Source organism: Schistocerca serialis, chromosome 2 (assembly GCF_023864345.2).
Source record: "Schistocerca serialis cubense isolate TAMUIC-IGC-003099 chromosome 2, iqSchSeri2.2, whole genome shotgun sequence".
NCBI classification, from domain to species: Eukaryota; Metazoa; Arthropoda; class Insecta; order Orthoptera; family Acrididae; genus Schistocerca; species Schistocerca serialis.
This window is the reverse complement of record NC_064639.1, coordinates 1,161,468,261-1,161,493,276: the sequence shown is the minus strand read 5'-3', so window position 1 is coordinate 1,161,493,276 and position 25,016 is coordinate 1,161,468,261. Positions and strand designations below refer to the sequence as shown.

General features: G+C 41.9%; 1 protein-coding gene across 1 annotated transcript in view; it reads right to left on the bottom strand.

Moving 5' to 3' along the window:
- LOC126456733 (uncharacterized) overlaps positions 1-12,091 on the bottom strand; it is a 72,607-nt gene extending 60,516 nt beyond the window's left edge. Inside the window, exon 1 of the mRNA XM_050092478.1 lies at positions 11,958-12,091. The gene's annotated coding sequence lies outside the window, so the exon portion shown is untranslated. The remainder of the gene's footprint in view (positions 1-11,957) is intronic.
- Positions 12,092-25,016: the final 12,925 nt, after the last annotated feature.

Below are 25,016 nucleotides of genomic sequence, written 5' to 3'. Positions count from 1 at the left end.
TCCCTCCCATGTAAATTGTTCAGTCAACTGGTTCTGCACATTTGATGCATTTATTTAGTTGAGGAAATATGGATTGTTGTGTGTTGGACACACGTTTTCCTGTTCTCTAGACGTGGAAACGATATAAGCTAAAATAACTTCATCCGACATAGAACTCACATAGACGCCATTACTCGCGCGTTGACGCAAAGCTGCGTTGGGGGTCCAGCGGGGAGAGAGAGAGACAGAGACAGAGAGAGGGAGATAGAGAGATTTCGCAATGCTTCCCAAAATACCACAGCGCGCAGCCCTAACGGCATACTTCACCCCTCACTGAATTTACTCCTCAAACTGCTGCTGCTGCTTCCTGGGTCGAACATGTGGTGTCACCGCCTGACACCACACTTGCTACGTGGTAGCCTTTAAATCGGCCGCGGTCCGTTAGTATACGTCGGACCCGCGTGTCGCCACTATCAGTGATTGCAGGCCGAGCGCCGCCACACGGCAGGTCTAGAGAGACTTCCTAGCACTCGCCCCAGTTGTACAGCCGACTTTGCTAGCGATGGTTCACTGACAAATTATGCTCTCATTTGCCGAGACGATAGTTAGCATAGCCTTCAGCTACGTCATTTGCTACGACCTAGCAAGGCGCCATTATCAATTGCTATTTATCTTGTGATGCATGTACCGTCAGACCGATGTTCACCAATTATGGATTAAAGTTAAGTATTCCAACAGCTACGTACTTTATTTGCTAGACTCAAATCCTTTAACTGTTCCAGACCTCACGCCAGCCTGCGTGAGCTTAAACGCGTGCCTTTCGGCTTCACCTCCTAGTGGCTTGGCTGTCTTGCCAAGTCACAACAGAACAAACCTATTAAATACACACTTATTGATACACTACAGAGGGTAGTTTAAAGTTTCATCACCTCTACTCTAGGAGAATGATCGTATCCCACGTCCTATACCGTAAATCCCAAGAAACGCCCAGTGTGAACCTGTTTACTTGTTTGAAACACTGTTTTCTAACGCTCTTTGTACACTGCCAAACATTTCTTTTTTCTGCCACGACTTCGACCTCTATGTCACATTCTAAACTGGCATTAAGACGCTCTGATCCATGGCCTCTCACTGAAAACTAGACATCACATTATGTAAATCATATTCTTACTGCGGATAGCATAACACTGAATTATTTTTAAATAAAACACACTTACAACATAAGGAATGTAGAAGAGTTTGGCAGCGTTGTGCGGGGTTTAAAAACTACCGTGCGAAAGTCTTTCATGACCTCTGCATTTAAGTTCATATGTCGCCGTGGCAGAACAGATGATGGCTCGGCGTTCCATTTCCACTCATTGGTAATTTTGCACTCATGTACGCGATCGCTGTTTAGTTGCCAGCAGCCCCCAGAAGTTGTCTCCCACCCACAAAACTCCCCGCCCCCCCAACTCAAATAAGCTATGTCACTCAATTTTTATGTGGTAACCAATGTGTGGATGTGATGGAAAAGACACCTTTGATGTACTGTAATATTAAGCAACAGACTTGATAGTGCGAAGAATTTTACACTAAGTTCAGCAGCGGCCATTGACGTGAAGGCATGCTCCCCCCCCCCCCCCCTCCCCCAATTTCAGTATCACAACTACACCGCCCCTTTTACATCACTTTGCGAGTATGATTGCGAATGTGGGTAGATTACTATGCAGTACGTGCATTCATTGTTAATTCTCGAACACATACATGATCAAAGTATATCAGACAACACTCTACATATTTGTAACACTTCGAGCAGAATGTTTAATTTACGATCTATCTCTCAGCGTATGTGTCACAGAGCATTCTCCCCGACTCAGGGTAAAAGACCAACCTCACACAGTCATTGACCAACACACCTTGCAGCACCGCTAGAGAATTAATCTCCAAGCGATCAGAAAAAGAACGCTACACTCCACGTCTCGTGAATGAATATAGCTCCCCAAGCCCCAAACCATCCAAGAAGCCGAGATTTCTCGAGATGTTACCATGTCGAGGAGCTTAGCCCTCCTTATTGATATATAGTAACAGATTTCAAAGTGCCGTAATGTAATAGCATACAATTAAGAAGAACAAGACAAGACAAGACTTATTTTTATACGCAATGGACTTTGAGACGAATTGAGTTGGATACATGTTTACCTAAATCTGTTTACCGGCAAAAGCTGTCTACAATATTATATCGAAAACCTTTCACCCCTTTCAGACATACCTCCTTCTTCATAGTTTCTCTACGCTGAACTATCTTATCGAATCGTAAAACATTTCCTGTTCATGATACGTGCGCAATATAGCTTTGCGGAGACGTATAGTGTCCATTGTTCACATCCGATCATGGTTTAGAAATTATAAGGCCTACATAAAATGATACTTACTACCGGGGGACACATCCTACAAGGAGACAGATAAACGCAAAGCAGCAGCATGAGACATGTGAAAATTACAACTCATTCCGTCACTAACTCTGTAAACAGCGCATCAGTCGGGCAATGCATACACAGCGATTGCAGCGCGTCACAAGCTCTTACTGCTAAGTTAGTTATGACCCTGAAGTCTCGATTTTACACCCAAATGCAACAGGGGTGAACGCATAAATCAAAGCTCCTTTCGAGGAGTGTGTCAAGTTTATTCACACATAAGATGGAAGTCCTCTGATGACCGACAGGTTTACCGTTAACGGTCGCAAGTAGACAGTGCTTTAAAACACATATGGGACACGTAGCTGTATACGAGTAGAACACAGGCTATGTCACGTGACTGATGCATCCGGTACCTCAATAGACATACAGCATAATGCACCCTCAATGGGAAAAAAAAATTGACTGCCTCCCTTATTCCCTCCGTTTCGATGTCCCCGTTTTTCCAGGATTCCTCCTGTTGGAGCATACTTGGTCTGGTATACGAGTACAAATTGTTCGGTACGAACCAGAAGATAGCAAAGTACCTTCTCAAGTTCACCGCATCAGGCTCTATATTCGGTCGACATGTACCTATTCCCTGGTCACTTTTCGCAATTCTATCGGTTTGAGGTCAGATCTATATATGCGATCATGACATAGCATCTCCTTCTGTGTTCTAAAATGGATTGTAAATGTAGCACAGATGCCACCACCTAACCCAAATGAATTGATCAGGACATGTAATATAGCACTGCAGTCGACTATATCCAGTCCATCCACATTCGGAGAGCGTGACGTCAGAATCGGCGGGTTCGAATGAGCAAAACATGTTTAGTGGTCCGAGCGGCTGACCGACCGTCGTGAGGTAGGCATGGACAGGCTCCAACCTGTCCAGCAAAACAAATTTGGCGCCAAAAGTGTAGCAGTGCATTCTGTGTCGACTACGTGGTGGATCGCGAATGGATGGGCGGTTGTGTGTGTGACGTCGGCATCGGCGGGTTCCAGTGTGTCCGGCGGAAACATGTTTACAGGGTCCAGCAACTAGCGCAGTCCGGGCGGCCACTGGACCAGTGGCGGGCTACCACTGACCGGTGGCGCCAGGGGTAGCCTCCTCTGCTGGCGACGACTTGAACTAAGTCAGTTGGAGCCTGGACCTAGTGGCGAGTGCACTGGGAGCTGCTGCGATCTCGAGGATGTGTACTGAGTCAGTTCGAGAACAAGTGATGACTGTACTGCTTGAAATAAACACTTCAGTCCTTTTTCCTTGCTAAATCAGAGGATGTGAATTACGTTAGCACAAGTGCAGTGTATTATTTGACACGATTTTGATAGGTTATCAGTGAAAAAAGATAAGGGCCAGTCAAAGTTCGTAGGATGTGGACTATTTTGTACGTGTGATCGATTATGGTGTTGGAATTTGAACTTGTGACAGATTTTTGTTTTGGATGTAACGCAAATGGCTTTCTTCCCGCCGAAATCGGACATCTTGAATAAATAATAAATGATAATAATAATAAATAGAAGTACAGTTTTTGAGACATTATCTTGTTGGTATTTGAATTTGGCGCAATGTTCTAGTGGAGGTAGGCCAATAATAATAATAATAATAAATAATAAATAATAACGAACGATATTGAATGATAATAAATGATAATGAATTATAATAAAGACAAGTAAGGTTTCTACAGCCATTATTGTGTTGGAATTTGAATTTGGCGCCAATTTTTTCTGGATGTTTAGGTTAGTGGACATAACACAATGAATTATAATAATGAATTATAATAAAGACAAGTAAGGTTTCTACAGCCATTATTTCTGCCATTTTTTCTGGATGTTTAGGTTAGTGGACATAACACAATGAATTATAATAATGAATTATAATAAAGACAAGTAAGGTTTCTACAGCCATTATTGTGTTGGAATTTGAATTTGGCGCCAATTTTTTCTGGATGTTTAGGTTAGTGGACATAACACAATTGACTTATTTTCCCACCAAAATTCAAATTTTGCGCCAATTTTCTGGGGGTTAGGTTAGTGGAGGTAGCCCAACTGGCTTTCTTCCCACCAAAATCCGCCATCTTGAATGATGTCATGGCGGTGCTCCTAGGTGGCAGGGGTATGAACTAACACAGTTGGACTCCGGACCTTGTAGCGAACACACGTGCATCATGTAAAGAATAATAATAAATGATAATAAATGGTAATGAATAATAATGAGTAATAATAAAGACAAGTACGGTTTTGCAGCCAATCCTGTTGGAATTTGAATTTGGCGCCAATTTTTTCTTGAGGGATAGGTTAGTCGCATAGCCCAATTGGTCTATTTTCCCACCAAAAATCAAATTTCCCGCCATTTTTATAGGAGTTAGGTTAGTGGACGTAGCCCAATTGGTCTATTTTCCCACCAAAATCCGCCATCTTGAATGATGTCAGGTATTGTTGCCAAGTCTACACGCTGCCATCTTGGATGACGTCATCGCCGCCATCTTGAATAAATTTGGCAACAATGCAGGGTGTCCCCATACGAAGGTAGTCCTACTACTGTCGGTATTTCGTTGATGGTGCAATGAATCAATGTTCTTACTTGCGAATGTTCAGTGGACGGTTTATTCCAGAGCCCCAGAGAGTGAACATTCTCGGTGACAGGTGGCTACAACAAGACAGAGCTCGAGCTCCAGTCCACTACGCTCTCCGTGTTCATGAATTCCTGGATGATGTGTTATCCCAGAGGTGTATCTGCCAGCGCCGATCGAGTGGCCTACAGGAAGTCCAGATCTGACATTATGCGGCGATTACCCGTGGGGAATAAATAAGAAACATGTCGCCAGTCAATGATACCAGACTGCTGACAAATTGAAACATGGTGGTAAGCGAGGAAGTCACGCAAATGACATTGTGTATCTTCGGAAAATTTCACAGGACCTGGCGCCGCGTAAGTTTGTGTCGCTAAAATGATGGTGCCCATACTGATATTCTGGATCATTAAACAAGCTGGAACGTTGAGGATCGACATTTGTCAAACATCTGTTATGACATGTTCGAAATAAATAAGCATGACCAAAAACGGAGGAGATAACAGGACTGAAAATCCCACGCGCAGTGACAAAAGACGGCTTTACACAAGACACAATTTGTTGGGTGAATTTGAGAGGGGGGGGAGGGGGAGGGGGCCAGCTGTCGTTTAGGCCGAACCGACCGACATCCCGACAAGGAAAATCCTCCTAACTGACCGGCTGTCGGTCAAAATGACTACACACGTCAAATTTGACGGTCTGTCCGTCGGCCAGTCGCGGGAATATGTAATCGAAGGGCTAAGAGAGAACCGTACTCAACGCTGTGCTGGACACCAACGGCTCTAAGCGATGAGGCCGAGAGAGGGCAGACATACCGTTTACTCGGCCCCTCAGCCGTGTACCATCACAAATCCTGTCACCAACCGTGAGTAAGGAAATGGACTTTTGTTAGTTACTGCACTCTAAGTATCGACATCGACAGTGTGACAACTTCTGGAGGACCGCAGACTGTCTGCACAGAGGTGATTGTAGCGGCTTCAGAGAAGTAACCGACAGCTATGCGACCGACGACAAAATTGGACACAGTAGTGGCACAACGTCGCCTTTTAGGTGAGTATCGGTTCAGCATATAACATCACGATGGGTGGACACGCGACAAAAGTATGGTATAGATATGGGCAAACGTGAAGCTGGCGGCAGTACCGCGTACACAAGGTATAAAAGGGCAGCACACAGATGGAGACGTCATCTGAACTCAGGTCATTCATGTGGAAAGGTTTCCGACCTCACTGTGGGCGCACTGTGGGAATTAACAGATTGTCCTGAATGCGAAATGATACTTGGAGCTAGATGCATGGGACATTCCATTTCGGAAATCGTTAGAGAATTGGATATTCCGAGATCCACAGTGTCAAGATTGTGTCGAGAATACCAAATTCCAGGTATAGCCCCTCACCACAGACAATGCAGTGGCTGACGCCCTTCACTTAACGACCGAGGGCAGCTGCATTTGCTTAGAGTTGTCAGTGCTACTGCGCTGACAGTCACGAAACACAGCAGAAATCAATGTGGGACGTTCGACGAACGTATCCATTAGCATAGCGTGGCGATGATTGGCATCATTGGGCTGTGGCAGCAGACGACCGATGCGAGGCGTGCCTTTGTTAGCAGCGCGACAACACCTGCAGCGCCTCTCCAGGGCTCGTGACCACATTGGTTAGAACCTATGGTGAGTTACGATGGCAGCTAGTAAGAGCCGATGGTAGGGTTCGAGTGTGGCACAGACACCATGAAACAATGGGCCCATATTGTTACCAAGACTCTGTGCAAGCTGGTGTTGGCTCCGTAATGGTGTGGACTGTGTTTGTATGGAATGGAATGGATCCTCTGGTCCACCTGAACCGATCATTGCGAGGAAATGGTTCTGTTCGGCTATCTGGAGACCATTTGTAGCCATTCATGGACTTCATGTTCCCAAATAACGGCAGAACTTTTGTGATCACAATACGTCATGTCATCGGGCCACAATTTTTCGCCATTGGTTTGAAGCACATTTTGAACAGTTCGAGTGAATGATCTGGTCACCCACTGGACGTCTAGGGGACATAATCTAGAGGCCACTTCGTATACAAAATTGTGTACTGGTAACACTTCTGAAACTATGGCCGGCTACAGAGCCACCACAGAAGTGACCCGTTGTGCACGGTTTGTAGCTAAATTATTACAAACGCGAGAAATCTTCGAAAACGTTAACGACGTCTCCTTCCCGACGCCGTGGCAAACCTGCCCTCGGGCAATGCTCGTGGTGTTCGAAACAGCTGTGTTCCAAATGTTTCCACGATCGGCATCATCCAAGGAAATGCACCAAATCATTCGCCAGAATAAACATGTGAATAAAAAATGTGAGAACCGATATGAGAATGAAGTATGAGAGTATGTGAATTTAAAAAGATTGTAACACTCAACATACGATACATACATGCATAATAAATGTATGACACCTATTGTGATGCGTAGTCGTAATTTTACAGTTGAAATAATGCCTAGTACGTTGACTAGGACGACACCAAGACAGGAGCGGTCTCTGCATGAAGAGAATATAAGAGACGCGCAGCTTAGCCGCGGCCGCAGTGGAAGACGAGCCGTCTTACAACGCTACAGCAGTGACTTATGAAGTGTTTTATTTTGCTTGCATTGAAATAGCATACATCGAAGAACACTGCTTATTTGCCTGTCGCCACTTGCTTGAGACACACCTTTGTGAATACGCAAAGTTAAGTATTATCAATTTATCTTACTGTAATAAACTGCATTAATACGATTTGCTCGAATTGTTGTCTAGCTATCCGAGGAAACAGCTTCCTAGGCACACTATGTTAGATGAGTGGGCAGTTTACTAAAATCTTTTTGATCTGAACTGGGATTTTGTGAGTAGCAATCATATTTTGGTAAAATGACATGTTTTTTGTAGCTAAAATGTTGAAGGTGGTGATGAAGAATATATGGTCTCATACCATACAAAAGTTAAGTAAAAAAAAAAAAAAAAAAAAAAAACCGGCTTTGTGTAGCCAGAAGCAGAAGGCACAGTTTGTGTATCACATAAGGACACTGCAATGATTCTGACTTCAGCTTTGTCTACGGCTACCAAAAGATTATATTCTACGTCCAATCAGTTTTGGTAGACTTGATGTTCACTGAAGTGAAATGTATTGTAGCTTGTTGTTGTTGTTGTTGTTGTTGTTGTTGTGGTATTCAGTCCAGTGACTTGGTTTGATGCAGCCCTCCATGCTGCTCTATCCTGCGCAAGCTTCTTCATCTCCAATTGTAGTGGTTCAAATGGCTCTGAGCACTATGGGACTCAACTGCTGAGGTCATTAGTCCCCTAGAACTTAGAACTAGTTAAACCTAACTAACCTAAGGACATCACACACATCCATGCCCGAGGCAGGATTCGAACCTGCGACCGTAGCGGTCTCGCGGTTCCAGACTGCAGCGCCAGAACCGCGCGGCCACTTCGGCCGGCTCCAATTGTAGTCTAAACGTTTGTATTTATATTTAACATCGCATTAATGTTTTATGTGTGATATAGGCTGTTCATTAATGATGCGAAAAATCATAAGTGTTTCACTGTGTACTGTGCATAGTACACAGCAAAACACTTGCGGCACATTTTTAAAACTGGAAGTTCATTTGTTAATTAGTTTGCCAAATTGTTTTTTTCATTCCAAAATGTTGATAAGGAATTATTCTTTTAAAGAAATACAAAGTTTTTTCTGTAAGAAGTAATTTGCACAAAATTATCAAAATTATAATTTTTGTTTCACTCTGTACTATTCTCTCCTATTAGATTTGATGTCATCTACTACATGCTGTTTCCTTGGAAAACACATCTTATCACGTTAATGGATGTATTACATCAGTTTCGTGCTTTCTATTTTTTTATGTTTACTTACATTTGCCGTATCTATCTGGGACCTCGTTGGGACACTTTGAGATGGGGTTGTAGAAACGAAGTAAAAAATTTAGAGTATAACTGCATGGAATTTGTTACGTCTGACGTAGCTGGTGCATCATTTCCAGAAGATTTCACCTTTTTCAGTGAGGCTTTTTTCCCTTTTACATATTTATAAAACTCCATGCAAGCCAGCTGATAGTTAAACGGGCAGTGTAAGACTAATTCCACAGTCCCTGGCAGCATTCGATTATTTCTTTCATGTTGGCGTTGTGTGCGCGAATAGGAAACAAATACTCGCATAATTTTAGCAGTTGGCATTTGCGGTCAGGATTCTCGGTTTCCTTAAGAAAGTAAATCCATCTTTCTTCCACAGAGTGTTTAGACTTCCATTCTTCCGACTCACGCTTAGTTTATAAAAAGCTCTTCAGATACGTAGATTCCTGAAAACAATTGTCAACTAAAAGCCGGCATACCATTTTCAGTCAGGTATAGAACAGTGTTTTCAGTCATCACCCAATCTGGGGTTTCATATAGCGTCATCCTTCTACTAATTAAAAGAAGCAGGCAATTTCTCTAAGTAACCAAATGCTATGATATAAAAAGCCATTCTCTCTTCCTCAGATTTCGACATTAAATTAATTATTTCTTGGTCAGGGTTCTCATTCTTTAATTTGTTCGAATTCATCTTGGCTCGCATGCCAATAAAATTGGCAGTCTTCCTTTCATTCAGATATCTGTTGATAAATATATTTCCTATTTCATTTATCGAGACTATATTCTTCTCCAAGTTTTTTTTTATATTTCTTTTCAAAATATGACTGTAGAAATATGAAGTAAATTTCACTGATCGGAGTACTGGAAAAAAATCTGAAATTATTTTAGATGGCCTGTCTTCGGTATCAAACCTTGTTTTATAGGAATTCTCTCAACTGCGAGCATTACTGGCCCCCATCTTGTTTTTAGGTGAGATGGAAGAGTCTGACGATTGGCATCAACGTATAAGCTGAAAACTTTAAGCTTCTCTGTCCTTACCGTGTATATTAAAAATAAATGTTTTCATGACCATTATTGTAACGTCGACGGTTAAAGACTCCAGCAGCGCTTGATATAGCATTGTGGAGAATATTGGCACGGCATTCAATTTTCTAAATTTTTTCCTAGTTCTTCTTTAATTTGGTGAAACACATTCCGCTGGCCGTGTCAATGAAGCCCTCCAATAATGACATGGTACTGTCTCCATACAAAGCGGTTAATTCATCTAATAGAATTCCTTACAGTGTCTAGACAAAACTTTGCAGTTTTCTCCGATGTTTCGTTATTCAGCGAATCAAACTTCAACAGCTTGTGTTGGATTCCGTCAGATTCAGTAAAGTGCTGAACATTTTAAGGAAATACCTTTTCTCACTTGTGGTTCGATGTGTCGGGGCCTATGCCGTAAAATGAAACTTCTTGTTTTGGGACACTTATTTTTAACAATCGTTACAGCTTTGGTCCTAGCTACAGACTACTTTGCGGCGATTTTGGAATCATGATCCATCGCGGCACTCAGATTTACGGTACAGTCAGGAGAAATGGACTGATGATGCTTGACAGCTTAATAAGCTGATCCGTAGTGCCTTCCCTGACAAAAGACCACTCTTCGGTGTAATCTTCCATAAAGTGAAACTTCCTCTTTCCACCATTTGGCATTTTCGTAAGCTATGATAAGTTGATTAGACGGTAAGCAATAGACAATAACACTTTAGTCATCGAAGTACAAGTCACTATACACTTCATGCCCTATCTATCCGCAGTAAACACTTCAGATATTAGTAACTTTCACTCTTTGTTCGCATTACGTTTGGAAACAATGGTCTTAGCAGATCGCTGTTCCAATGGGAACTGCTCGATTCTTTCGCGTGGCGCTGCTTAGATAGTTCCAACCCCTTACTAATGGAGAAGTCTGCTAGTTTCTCGAATTATAGCACTACATCTAGAAGGTGCTTGCATCGTCAATGTAGGATACACATCTGTGAGACAACCTCGTCAACATAAACTTGTTGAGATAAATAAAATTAACCGAGGCTTTATTTACATGCTGCGCTAACAGATGGTGTTATTTCAGTACTTCAGGCGAGCTCGTAATAGTATTTTGCAAAATCAGGACAAAATAGGGTCTTGTCGGGATAACGGGACAAGAAGGTCCGTAATGGTGGCGGTCGCGATGTAAAGGGACAGAGGGCGACCCTGTGTTTACTTGCATAACTAAAACTGAACAAAATACGTTTTCAAAACTATTTTTTCTTGGTTATACAAAGATTAGCCAACGGCCTGTACCTGATTAGGTGAGCGTGGAAAAGCAAATGGTTCAAATGGCTCTGAGCACTACGGGACTTAACTTCTCAGGTCATCAGTCCCTTAGAACTTAGAACTACTTAAACCTAACTAACCTAAGGACATCACACACATCCATGCCGGATGCAGGATTCGAACCTGCGACCGTAGTGGAAAAGCACCTTACATTATCGTACAGTCATACCAACTCGACCGATCAATTCATACTGGTAGCTCGATGATCGCATGTGGCGCTGTATCACAGCCCGACAGACAAGAGATTTCAAATTACTGGTGAGGTCATCTTTTCGACCTTGAGGTTTCACGTTTTCCCCCCACTTCCAGAGCGTTAAATGGAATTCTCCGTTTCGACTGAAGCGTTTAGACTTCTGGATTAAGTATAGCCGGCTGTGTTCCACTTAGTCTACTACAATACCTGTGCCCTGTAGAGTAATGCTGAATCTGCAAGCCGTCGCGGGTCTCGACTGTCCACAGGATTTTAGATTAGTGAAAAGAAGCACATTGAAACATACTTATAATAGTGCAGGGTCTCCGGGTCTTAGGACGATTGTTGACACACGGCTCAACAAGCAGAGCGAAAGATATGAGTGTTACAGCACTAGCACAAAGCCGCTAAGAAGAGTTGTTCCATGCGTATGTATCACGCTATGCAGAACAGCACATAGGTGTTTGAGATGCAGACTTATAGGAATTTAATCAGTACGGAAGTAAAGAGGAAATGACTAGCAGCACTGTAGTTACCTTTTAACAAGAGAGGCACGAGGACACGCCAAGGCGCCGAACAACAACAGGGTCACGTGCTGACTCGCGCGGGAGGCGACGTAAGTGCCCTTGCCCCCTCCACAGGACTCACGCCCGTGCGTCGCAGTGGACCACGCCAGAAGAGAGCTAAATACGATGCGCCCCCATGAGTGACGTCACTGTCTGCCGTGGCTCGAAACCTGATGCGGCTCCACTTTTTTCCTTGCATGTTAATAACACACCTAACTCATGCTGTATCTAAAGGCCCCTATAAACGATCAAACAATTTGAAAAATATTCCTAGTTCAGACTTCACCAGTTTTGTCAAATTATTTGGCAGCGTGTGTCTTTGAAAGATTTCGTTTAACGTATCTGAAAGACATTGTGATTGATGGTCGATTTGAAGAGGGCGGGCGCTGTTTCTGCTAATGTTTCGTCGCGCATGTTTAGCGAGAAAGAGTTTTTATTACAATTTTATCTCATTGTATTGTGAGTTTCCACAATTGTGGAAAACACGATCAAAGATAAAAACAAAAGAGGACTGGCAATAACCGAAATGGTAGAGGTGTTGCGTCTTTCCCAGCCTTATATTACGCAGGAATACGTGAAGAAGAAAATGAATATTCTAGACACAACATGCAAGCGGGAGTGCGTAAAATAAAAAAATAATAAAAAAATCAATGATCTCCTATTCTTCCATGAACGACGTATATAATTTCCAAGTGTATTTTTTAATGAACTTTCCTTAGGGAAACAAATAGAAGACATCAGATTTCGCATAACTGTGTCGCCTTTTTCAGTGTAACTGCTAGGTAGTTCTACAAAGTTACTAAAAGAGTGACTGTACTTGCGGAGGAAGTTGATGTAATCATCAAGGTCTGAGTTCAATATTTCCTTCGGCGCGTTTTCATCGATGTATTTATCTCTAACTTTCAACCATTCCCTGGACCAGCGTCTTGTTTTCTATCTTTTCATTATACACAGCGCTAAAGTCAACCCAAGAAATGCTCTGTCTACATTGCTACACATTCCCAGGCCCTGATCTAGTAGGGGCAAACCGGGGTGTCTGCCCCGAGCAGCAATTTCAGGGGGCGCTAAATTCATATTCTTGAAGAAAAGAACCTTGTGACACGAAGCGCCTAGCATCCAGCCCACGTTGGCTATCGATTATTCGTTGGCTTTCAAACACCATGGTGGTTTTCGAACATTTTTGAACACAGTCTAAGTTGATTTCTGAACGAATCATAAGTTGATTTTTGAATGCATGCATAATGTACGTGATGCCTCTGCCAGGGGAGTCCCCGTCGCATCTAGAAATAATAAACTTTCCCGCAGACAAAAGGAGACGGGGCTATACGAGCTGAGCCGAATAAACACGCACGGTGGACGACAATCGCTGCTTGCTTATGTGTTTTATTGGGTGTGCGAGCGATCGGAGTTGTTATAATTATTAGCGAAATCCTTAGATCGAGACTACCAGAGTGGAAGTAAACGGAATAACACACAAGAAACGGAATAACATGTGACAAAGTTTACATATTTTCTTCTCGGTATATCCAAGAAAACAAAATTTTGACAGAAAATTTTTGCCAGATCGCTACACTACTAAGGGCCAGTTGTACAGTCCCCGGTTAGCAGCCGCTTAAGCTCAGTTCTCGGAATAGCGCGGAAAACGCGTTGTGTGAACCGGAGAATAAACGCGGGGTAACTAAAACGTTGATTCTGGAAGGGCTAGTGAAGTTAACCGGAGAATAAGTTTTGACAATGGTAGGAATAGCTAGAGAATTAGTGATGACAAAATTGTTTGTTAGAACGAGGAACGAGAAGAAACGGGGACAGCACGCAAAGTATATGGAACAACATGACGATTCCAAATTTATACAAAAATTTCGTACTACAGCTTTTCGATCCCATGCTTGAGAAACTGGAGCGTATAAATGAAATTTTAAACTATTAGGTAACATAAAACCTTTTGCTTGCAGTAGGCCTAATAGGCATTTGATATTGGTACTTCGAGAATTATATGCTGTCGTGTTATTTTTGTAAATGAGGTACATAAAAATGACCATATGTGCCAAAATAGTCTAACTTATTTAGTGTGTGTTACAATTGCTGCAATATTAGAAAGGCCTATTTCGTTTTATCTAACAGACGGTGACAAAACAGACGTAATCAACTTGAGAAACCACACCAGTCTTGGGTACTATTCGTATTAACAGCTTTTTCGGTATTAAAGAACGACATTTTGATTTTTCACCTAGCAAAACGTTTGACGAACTTTGATGAGGTAATACATTCTTTCGCAGACAGGAAAGCACGTAATGTAAAGCTGTAGCAAGATTAAAGAGAAAAAAATTTTGGGATCTAAGGACGGAAGAAATGTGTACCGTCTTGCTTGTCTCTTGTCTTTACAGGTTTTATGTTTCTTATATTCAATTTTACGTCACACAAACGAGAAAGTTATCAGCTAATAGGACACAAAGAGTGCAAATTTTCAAAAGTTCTTATTCTCCTGGGTACAAATAATCCTACCCAGTATTAATTTTGAGTTTTTTTTTAAGGAGTCTAGGTGTAGGATATCAAACCAGGCGACTGACAGCAAGAGAAGCACCGCAGAACATTTTAATCTTACTGTCCTGAATACAGGTTTGATGGCATCCATTACAAAATATACGCGTTTGAATTCCCCAGCGCGGAATACAGTAACGTGCGATAGAAAAATGCTTTGTGAAGTGGCCTGGCACTGCACTTTGGCGCACTTAAGACCAAATAACATGTCTTACATTTATTCCTCGAACATATACGTTTTATATATCAAATTCTTCTGAAAGATTTGCGCTACAAAAATCAACGTATTTTTGAAAAAACGATTTTTATTTTTGTCGTCTTATTTCAAACGCACGAGGAGGGTAAGGTGGGGAGGGGGGGGGGGGGGGTGGCGCCACTGTCAAGCTTTTGCCCCGATTCGGAAATAACGTAGATACGGAGCTGGCCATGCCCACTAGCATGGTTCGCCTGCACGGAAGTGTTGATATTACGCAGGACGATCGATGAACTCTGGTTGCACTGGATTCGTGACCAGGTTAAATGAGTTTGGAGAAGGGAACACGTCTGCTCCCGTAATTTATGTATTTAATTTGTTTGCGGACATTTTTACACATACTCTGCAAACCACTTAGAAATATTTGCTAGGGGCTGCTTGCCACTGTGTCATACAGTACGCTTGCTTCACGTTCCGTTCGCGTATCGAGTGCTGGTTGATTGCGTATGCATTAATACTACTGCTTCATCAAACGCAAGAGACTTTTTTTAAAGCCAAAGATGGGAATTGTGATCTCGAGTACGCTGCTAAGGAAGTTACATTTTCATTCGATACTGTTAAGACACGAGCTCTGTTCCAAAACATCAGACTATATATCTGAACTGGTTAAAAGGTTGTAGGCCTAGTCCCCTCCCGGGGAGGGGATGCCTTTCCTCAATCATTTGACAATAGCTTTCTCAGAATTTCCGAGAATCAAACGAACCTCTGACTATACGCACTGTCTTTGTATGTGTCCGATATCCCCATTAGTCCTATTCGGTACGGGTCCCACACACTTCATTGATATTCTAGGATTGGTAGCACAAATGTTTTATAACCGTTATCATTTGGAGGCTGATTGCTTTTTCCTAGTATCTTAGCAGTGCACCGAAGTCTGCTGTCTGCTTAACCTGCGACTGTGCCTATGTTATCATCAGTGGCGGCAAGTGAGTATAGATTCTGGATATTCACAAATTTTTAGATTCAGATAAATTTGAGAATGTGAAATTAATAGCATCTCCTGTATAACAGTTATGCTTATCAACAAGTTTATACCACCGCAGGCACTGTGAATATTAACAACAATAATAAGACGCATAACTTACCTGACAAAAGAAAGAATTGTTCTTGTGGGTTTTTGTTGTTTTGTACATAATTAAGCACAGTTTAGGGCGATATCGAAATAATGTGTAAGATTTCGCAACTCTCTGTTTCGCATTTTTGTATAAATGCGAGTTTTCGTGCGTTTCCATTTTTTCAGACACATGTACAAGATCCCTAACAGAGGTATTAGTTCACGGATTTACTTCCATGCTGATAATCAGGTATTTTGCGCTGCACCCAAACAACAACTTGTGCTAACTGTGCGCTTCCTTGCTAAACGTTCGCTCGCAGTCACACTTATTTGATTTCGTCACTCTCTCAATCATAGGATCTGTTATTGCAACCCTAGTTCCTTTGCGGCTGACTTTTCCTGGTAACTTATTTTTCTGTTTCCAGAACGAGATTTTCACTCTGCAGCGGAGTGTGCGCTAATATAAAACTTCATGGCAGATTAAAGCTGTGTGCCGGACCGAGATTCGAACTTGGGACCGTTGCCTTCCGCGGGCAATTGCTCTACCGACTGAGCTACCCAAAGCATCACTCATTACCTGTCCCCACAGCTTTATTTTGCTGTTAGCATTTAAAATATATTCAACATCATTCATGTTTACACGGCACATGAAGGCCGATTCTAGCAATGGCAAGAAAAGCGTTTTTGAAGAAGAGAAATTTGTTAACATTGAGTCTAGATTTAAGTGTCAGAAGTCTTTTCTAAAAGTATTTGTATGGAGTGTAGCCACGTATGGATGTGAAACATGGACGATAAATAGTTTAGACAAGAAGAGAATAGAAGCTTTCGAAATGTGCTACAGAAGAATGCTGAAGATTAGATGGGTAGATCACGTAGCTAATGAGGAGGTAGTGAATAGAATTTGGGAGAACAGGAATTTGTGGCACAACTTGACTAGAAGAAGGGATCGGTTAGTAGGACACGTTCTGTGGCATCAAGAGATCACCAATTTAGTGATGGAGGGTAAAAATCGTAGAGGCAGACCAAGAGATCAATACACTAAGCCGATTCAGAAGGATGTAAATTGCAGTAGTTACTCGGAGATGAAGAAGCTTGTACAGGATAGAGTAGCATGGAGAGCTGCATCAAACCAGTCTCTGGACTGAATACCACAACAACAACATGATTGTTGGCAAAGAGCACTAAGGGACTTAACAACTGAGGTCATCAGTCATCAACACAATTGTTTCACTATAGAAGATAAGTAAGACAGTTCATCCTTTTAATGTAGGAAGACTGAATTCAGTACTTCATATTTCTCTGTGACATATTGCATTTCGACACCAGTATGGTCACAAAGTAACTGAGTAGATGATTTCAATCCACTTCGTAATTTTGTATACGATTAAATGCTCTTAGGGTTATTGGTTGGCTCAGTCAGCAGATTTTTACTTTCAAATTCAGTGAATGATTCTGACATTGTTCTCCTTATGTTAATTTCTGCTTCTTTCAGCTTTCATTTGTCATCAACATTTTGACTTCACTTGAATCAGTGATGAAACACTCTTCAGTTTCAGAGCAACATTCTAAAACCACTAGCTGGTTGTCTACAGGTGTACCCGAAACACATAAAACATCAGTGGAAAAAATCTTACATAAAAATCATGTATATAGGCCTACAGGGCAAACACATTTCTTCAGTATACTGTATTTTTTGAAAAAAATGTTAGTTCAGTTCTTTCTTCTTCTTCTTCTTCTTCTTCTTCAAATTTTACAATGGAAGCCAACAATGTTTTTACAGGTGTGGCCTGTTTGCAAATTCTAGCTTTTATATGTTGCCTGCACATTGTAAAAGTAATTTCTACATGAAGCTCTGCGGAGTATCTGCAGAGGTTTTTGTGACATGATCTGAATTTTTGAATAACTGTTTTATATTGTGTAAAATACATTTTTAATAATTTCAACATCTGCAGTGCTGATGACTTGTGTAATGCACACTTTTTGAGAAAAAGTGGAATGAAGAATCTTTGAAAATATTGTTATATGATCTATGTTTATGTCTACATCAACAAACATCGTCAGGAATTTTATATTGTTTTCCACTCACAATCAGGAAGCACTTCTAGAACTTTTAAATAAAATATGGCAGATAGGATAAATCAAAACTCAAGGAGGGAGGCAGTTTTGGTCTCCTTCTTCAACCCATGGAATGACTAAAATATCCCCTTAAATACCTGAGTAGAGAACACTTCAGAGTTTGTGAAAAATTAATGTCTGACATAGATCCTTGAGACTGGGCAGTTTCTTAGTCACTCTCATTGTGGGTTCAGGAGGTATGGATCCAACATCAACAATCCGACAATGCTACAGGTGGCATAACAATAAGCTTTCCTACAGAAATGGGATCTAATAGGCAAATCTTTCAATATAAAAAAGGTATATAATAATATTTGGTGGGACAATATTCTTGACAGCTCCATCAATGTCACAACTAAGAACATTTGCCTATATTCATGTGATCATCCCTATTCCATGATTTATTTTGATACCAAATTGGCAAATTTATTTCTGGTGCATTCAGCAGAAGAAAAGTATTCCTCAAAGCATTATTGTAACTGAAAACTTTTCTATTATTGACACAAATAGTATAATATACACTGTAATGGGCTCTGATAGCAGTACAAGACTAGTAACATAAAAATATTTTAATATCCTAGGTCACACTTTTAAATGCCAGTAGTAACAACAGGTATTGTGAATGAGGTACGCTATGTTACCCACACTCACTATAATGAAGAGATAACTGTATGAAGTGTACTGCTACCTACATGTTCTGAAAATCTGTAGAGGCAATTTTGTGGATGAATTTTTTCTTAAACCTTGGATATGAAACCCTATATTTCTGTATGTTTGTATCTCTTGTGCAAGTTTCTGTCGAGCAAAAATATGGAAATACCAAAAACACAACACATTACCGTGTCTAATGCGAGTAGTAAAGCTGCTGGCATTCAAAACAGATTAGAGGATTAGAGTCTTTTTGGAATGGATGAATACATCACCTGTATGGTTTTCAAGGGAATCTTATACCACTTTTCTGGTAAAGTAGTGGCACGTTCAGGCAAAGATGATGGAGGTCGATAGTGATTACGTATCATTCTCTAAAAGGTTGACCAAAAAGGCTCAATAATATTGACGTCTGTTGCCTTTTGTGGCCGGGGGGGGAGATGCGACAATTCATTTTTGTGCTCACAAAAGCAGTTTTCGATGATGAAAACTGTCCAAACAGAGGCCCTATTATCTTGGAACACAGCATCAGTACTGGCAAACAAATATTGTACCCTGAGATGGAACTGATCATCCAAAATGATTGCACAGTCCTTGGCAGTTTTGCAACCTTGCACAGTAACCATGGCGCCAATTCAGTAAATCAATGTGACTGCCCAAATCATCACAGAATCTCCTACAATGTTTCACTCTTGGGACATACACTCAACCAGAAGTTGGAAACAGTGTGCAGCAAGACTCATCTGACCAAATATCTTTCTTCTCTTGCCCCATAATCCGGGTTTTATGGCTTTGGCACCACATTTTCCTGTTATGGGCATCTGCATCATTGATGAAATGTTTTGGACTTCCAGCTCACCCTGCAGTTCCCCGACTGAGGAGCTCCCTTCACGTTTTTAAATTTGTTAAAAGATGTCTTGAAGGCAAAGCTCTATCATAGGTAAATTTAAATTTAAGTCTGTGGGAAACACATCAAAGTTGCAAAAAACTTTCTTAAATAAATTTTGGTCAGAAGCTGAACAGGGAGAATTAAAAGTGAATTTTTGAATGGTCCTAATTATAGGAATAGGGACGGTACTTTGAAAGAGTTTTGTAAGAACCGACTTAAAAAATTAACACACCTTGTCAAATGATCTGACTAAATAACCTTGATTGATGCACATAAAAGATTACCAGAAAGCTTGCAGTGGGATTTAGTACACAGATCTGACAATTGTCTTGAACAATTTTTACAATATGTTGAAATGCTGGATAGGGCAGTAGAAAGAAGTATGTACCATAATAATTGGAATTATAGAAATCAAAATGGAAATAATTACAGAATCAGAGATAATGGTAACTTCTATCAGTGTGTACTAATAATTTCTACTCTTGATCAGAAAACAGTGTTATTGATTTATGCACTCGTAAATCAGGTGATGACTGTATTGGATCGGAAATAGGTGGTATTTTTTATGTAGGTGTGAATGAGAGCTGTGAAATGGCTGAGTCTGGTAGGTCTGAGACTGGCAAATTATTGGAAATTAATGTAGGTGAGGTAAGTGATTTTGATGGAGATCAGACTTGTATAGTTAGTGATGTTGTTGTTGAGGGAATTTTGGAGGAATAGGATGATTATGACTATTAGATATTTGTGATGTTTAAGAGTAATGAAGTTTCAGAGTTATCTATGAATGAGGTTGACAATACAGGTAAGGCAAGTGATGTTGTAAGTGAGAGTCATGGAATAACAGTCCAGTCAAAACAGTTTTTCATTAATGTCACACAGAGAAATGAACCAAACAGTAAAAGTGAGTTACATGTGAGCCTAGAGAATAAAAGCGAAAACTTTTTGAAGTTTGTTTGGGACCAGATTCATGATAACACAGATAAAGGTGCATTCTAGAATAAGTTAGATATGGTTAGTTAGAATTAGTATCCAAATAGGTGGAATGAAGTGAAAGAAGATTTAAGCAGGAAGTGTAATTTTGACAGTAATGTGTTTTGTGTGCCTTCTGTAGCAAGTGATGTTAGTTGTGCCATGGAATCCATTCATTATGTTCAATCTATAACTGACAACATGAGTAACCATGCTATGATAGCATTGAAGTTGAGAAAACCCTGTAAAGACAGTGTGGATGTAGAATTTGATGAAACTAAAGGTGATCTTTTGCATGACGTGTCTGACAACAGAGATGACAATTCAGGTTTTGGGTGTCCTTACATGGAGATCAAGACTGATCAGCGGGAAGGGATCTGTTTGTTTGATACAGGAACCACGATTTCTGGTATATCTGAACAGTTAAGAGACAAGATTAGGTATAGTAAGAATTTTGTGACCTAAGTCGAACAAGGCCCCGGGAGTGGACTACATTCCATTAGAACTACTGAAAGCCTTGGGAGAGCCAGTCCTGACAAAACTCTACCATCTGGTGAGTAAGATGTATGAGACAGGTGAAATTCCCTCAGACTTCAAGAAGAATATAATAATTCCAATCCCAGAGAAAGCAAGTGTTGACAGATGTGAAAATTACCGAACTATTAGTTTAATAAGCCACGGCTGCAAAATACTAACGTGAATTCTTTACAGACGAATGTAAAAAAGGTAGAAGCCGACCTCGGAGAAGTTCAGTTTGGATTCCGAAGAAATGTTGGAACACGTGAGGCAATACTGACCCTACGACTTATCTTAGAAGAAAGGTTAAGGAAAGGCAAACCTACACTTCCAGCATTTGTAGACTTAGAGAAAGCTTTTGACAATGTTGACCGGAATACTCTCTTTCAAATTCTGAAGGTGGCAGGGGTAAAATACAGGGAGCGAAAGGCTGTTTACAATTTGTACAGAAAGCAGATGGCAGTTGTAAGAGTCAAGGGACATGAAAGGGAAGCAGGAGTTAGGAAGGGAGTGAGACAGGGTTTTAGCCTCTCCCTGATGCTATTCAATCTGTATATTGAGCAAGCAGTAAAGGAAACGAAAGAAAAGTTCGGAGTAGGTATTAAAATCCATGGAGAAGAAATAAAAACCTTGAGGTTCGCCGATGACATTGTAATTCTGTCAGAGACAGCAAAGGACTTGGAAGAGCAGTTGAATGGAATGGACAGTGTCTTGAAAGGAGAGTATAAGATGAACATCAACAAAAGCAAAACGACGATAATGGAATATAGTCGGATTAAGTCGGGTGATGCTGAGGGAATTAGATTAGGAAATGAGACACTTAAAGTAGTAAAGGAGATTTACTATTTGGGGAGCAAAATAACTGATGATTTTCGAAGTAGAGAGGATATAAAATGTAGGCTGGCAATGGGAAGGAAAGCGTTTCTGAAGAAGAGAAATTTGTTAACATCGAGTATTCATTTTAAGTGTCAGGAAGTTGTTTCTGAAAGTATTTGTATGGAGTGTAGCCATGTATGGAAGTGAAACAAGGACGATAAATAGTTTGGACAAGGAGAGAATGGAAGCTTTCGAAATGTGGTGCTACAGAAGAATGCTGAAGATTAGTTGGGTAGATCACATAACTAATGAGGAGGTGTTGAATAGAATTGGGGAGAAGAGGAGTTTGTGGCACAACTTGACAAGAAGAAGGGATCGGTTGGTAGGACATGTTCTGAGGCATCAAGGGATCACCAATTTAGTACTGGAGGGCAGCGTGGAGGGTAAAAATCGTGGAGGGAGACCAAGAGATGAATACACTAAGCAGATTCAGAAGGATGTAGGCTGCAGTAGGTACTGGGAGATGAAGAGGCTTGCACAGGATAGAGTAGCATGGAGAGCTGCATCAAACCAGTCTCAGGACTGAAGACCACAACAATAACAACAAGAATTTTGTTGCTGTAAAGACAAAAGAAGCGACTGGTAAACAAAGCAAACTTGTAAACTCTCAAACTGTTAACTTTTAGGTTTGCACATGGATGCATAATGATGTCTAGTCTACATTTGCAGATTCATATGACTATATAATTGTGTTTTGTTTGTTACGAATGTAGTGTGTGAGATAAAGTGATTTCTAAACTTCTATCTTATCTAGTGACTGAGTTTAAATCCATACAATACTATATTCGCAAATTCATACAACTTTATAATAATGTTTTTTAATAGATTTGTGCTGTATCACCTTACTAGTTCATTTTTTCATTGCATTTAGATATGTTTATTAAAGTTTAATATGTGAAGACGTATTAATCCTATCTGACATTGTGGCGGCCGCACCATTCAAATGCATGAAGGGCTGAACTACAGCACAGTCGACACAAGTAAGCGATGTCCGGCATTCACTAGTGCAGCTATAACGCTACGCCAAATTTTGGCGTGGGCACAGCAATAAAGCCAGTTCTTAGCCAAGCGATCTAAGGCACTGCAGTCATGGGCTGTACGGCTGGTCCCGGCGGAGGTTCGAGTCCTCCCTCGGGCATGTGTGTGTGTGTGTGTGTGTGTGTGTGTGTGTGTGTGTGTGTGTTTGTCCTTAGAGTAATTTAGGTTAAGTAGTGTGTAAGCTTAGGGACTGATGACCTTAGCAGTTAAGTCCCATAAGATTCCACACACACACAAAGCCAGTTCGCTGCACGTTAATGACTGTAAGTGGTGATACCACACATCTCCACTTCACTGGTGACCCCGACGTGATCTGAGGTTAAAAACACATGGTGACGTATGTTCGTTGGTACGAGCGATGTGGAACCGCGAGTAGGCTGGTGCGTACACGCCCGCACATGAACAGTGCTCCGTAGTGATAAACTATCTTTTTTATAGCGAACTCTTTTTTGTATTGTTTTCTGTGTGTTTTTGTTTCATTCGGGAACTGACTAGTGTTATTCTTTTTTTGTGTGTTTTACTTTGTCGTGTTATTTTCATTGTGTGCTTTCCCCTTGTGTGAGGACTCGACTCTAAGCTAAGATGGTGACATTAGAAGAGTTAAGACTGTTTAACACCTGCTCACATGCAACAAGGGGCTGGAGAGTGAGCTACAAGCACAAACTACATGTGCGGATGCCGCGCAGCTACAGACAGCCCAGGGCAATTTTGGCATGCAAATCCCCACCACACTGATGCCTCCTACAATCGCCAGAGTGCCCACAAGCACTGGACAGGTGTTGATCAGGCTGCCGCCCTTTTGGCTGTGTGACCATGTAATGTGGCTCCACCAAGTGGAGGTGGCCTTTATGAGCAACCATGTAACCTGCGGCCTTTGCAAAATTTGGATATGTAGTGAGCCATTTCGACCAGAACTATGCAGCCGAAGTGTGGGATACAATCACTGCCTTGCCGTCGCTGTCACCCTACAAATAGCTCAAGGAAGAGCTGATCTGGCGGATCTCGTCGTCTGAAGAACAAGTCCACCAACTGCTACGGCAAGAGGAATGCGGCCACCGGAGGCCCTCACAGTTCCTGCACCACTTGCGGAGACTCGTGCAGTCTGACACGGTACCAGATTCACTGTTATGCACTATCTGTGTGCGCAGCCTCCCAGCTCAGGTGCAGGCAGTGATAGCAGAACAGACAGAGATGCAGCTGGACGCCATCGCCAACTTGGCCGACTGGGTGCACGATGCGCTGACAATGGCACCTAGCACCGTGGCCGTGGCAGGTTACGAAACCGTCCCCCCCCACCTCCGTGGCGGCATGCACCTCCCACACCCACATCTGATGCCAACCTGCACCAGCTAGTGCAAAACTTGTCCACACAGGTGGCAGCTCTCTCCACGCAAGTCGACCGGTCGGTGCGCTCGCAGAAAGAGGGGAGCAAGCATCGCAGCAGCAGCAGATCAGGCTACAGGTGGCATGGCTCGCGCAGCCAGCAACAGCCGCTCCAACTGTACCCCACAGACATCAGAGCACACATAAAGCAGCTACTGCTGGTACCGTGCCCGTTTTGGCAATGAAGAAACCAGGTGCTGCTCCTTGCTCGCACCCAAATGCCAGCTGCGACCAGACCTAGGTGCACCCAGCTGCTGTACAGTATCGAAGAACTGTTTGTGGCAGAACGGGGTGTGGGCTTGAGGTAGCTTGTCGACATATGTTCAGACCTTTCGATATTCCCGTGTTCTATGTTATGAGACTGCAGGCGGGTCGAGGCACTCTCCCTCACAGCAGAGAACAATTCAGCTATTAGAACTTATGGCACACAAAGCCACAATTTAGATCTATCTCTACGCTGCACCTTCTCGTGGACTTTTACTGTGGCCGACATCAATGAGCCCATCTTGGGCATTGACTTTCTGAGCCATTATGGGCTGCTATCCGACATCGCAAACGGCCAGCTCATTGACACGACAACAAATTTAAAGATAGTGGGACAGCACCAGCAGGCCACATTCTACAGTCTTAAACCTGTGAAGTGCCCCGGACCTTGAAAAATTCCCTGACCTCACCTACTCAGCCAGTGCACCGAGAGATATTAAACATTCAACGGTGCGCCACATAATAACCACACCCGGACCCCCCACA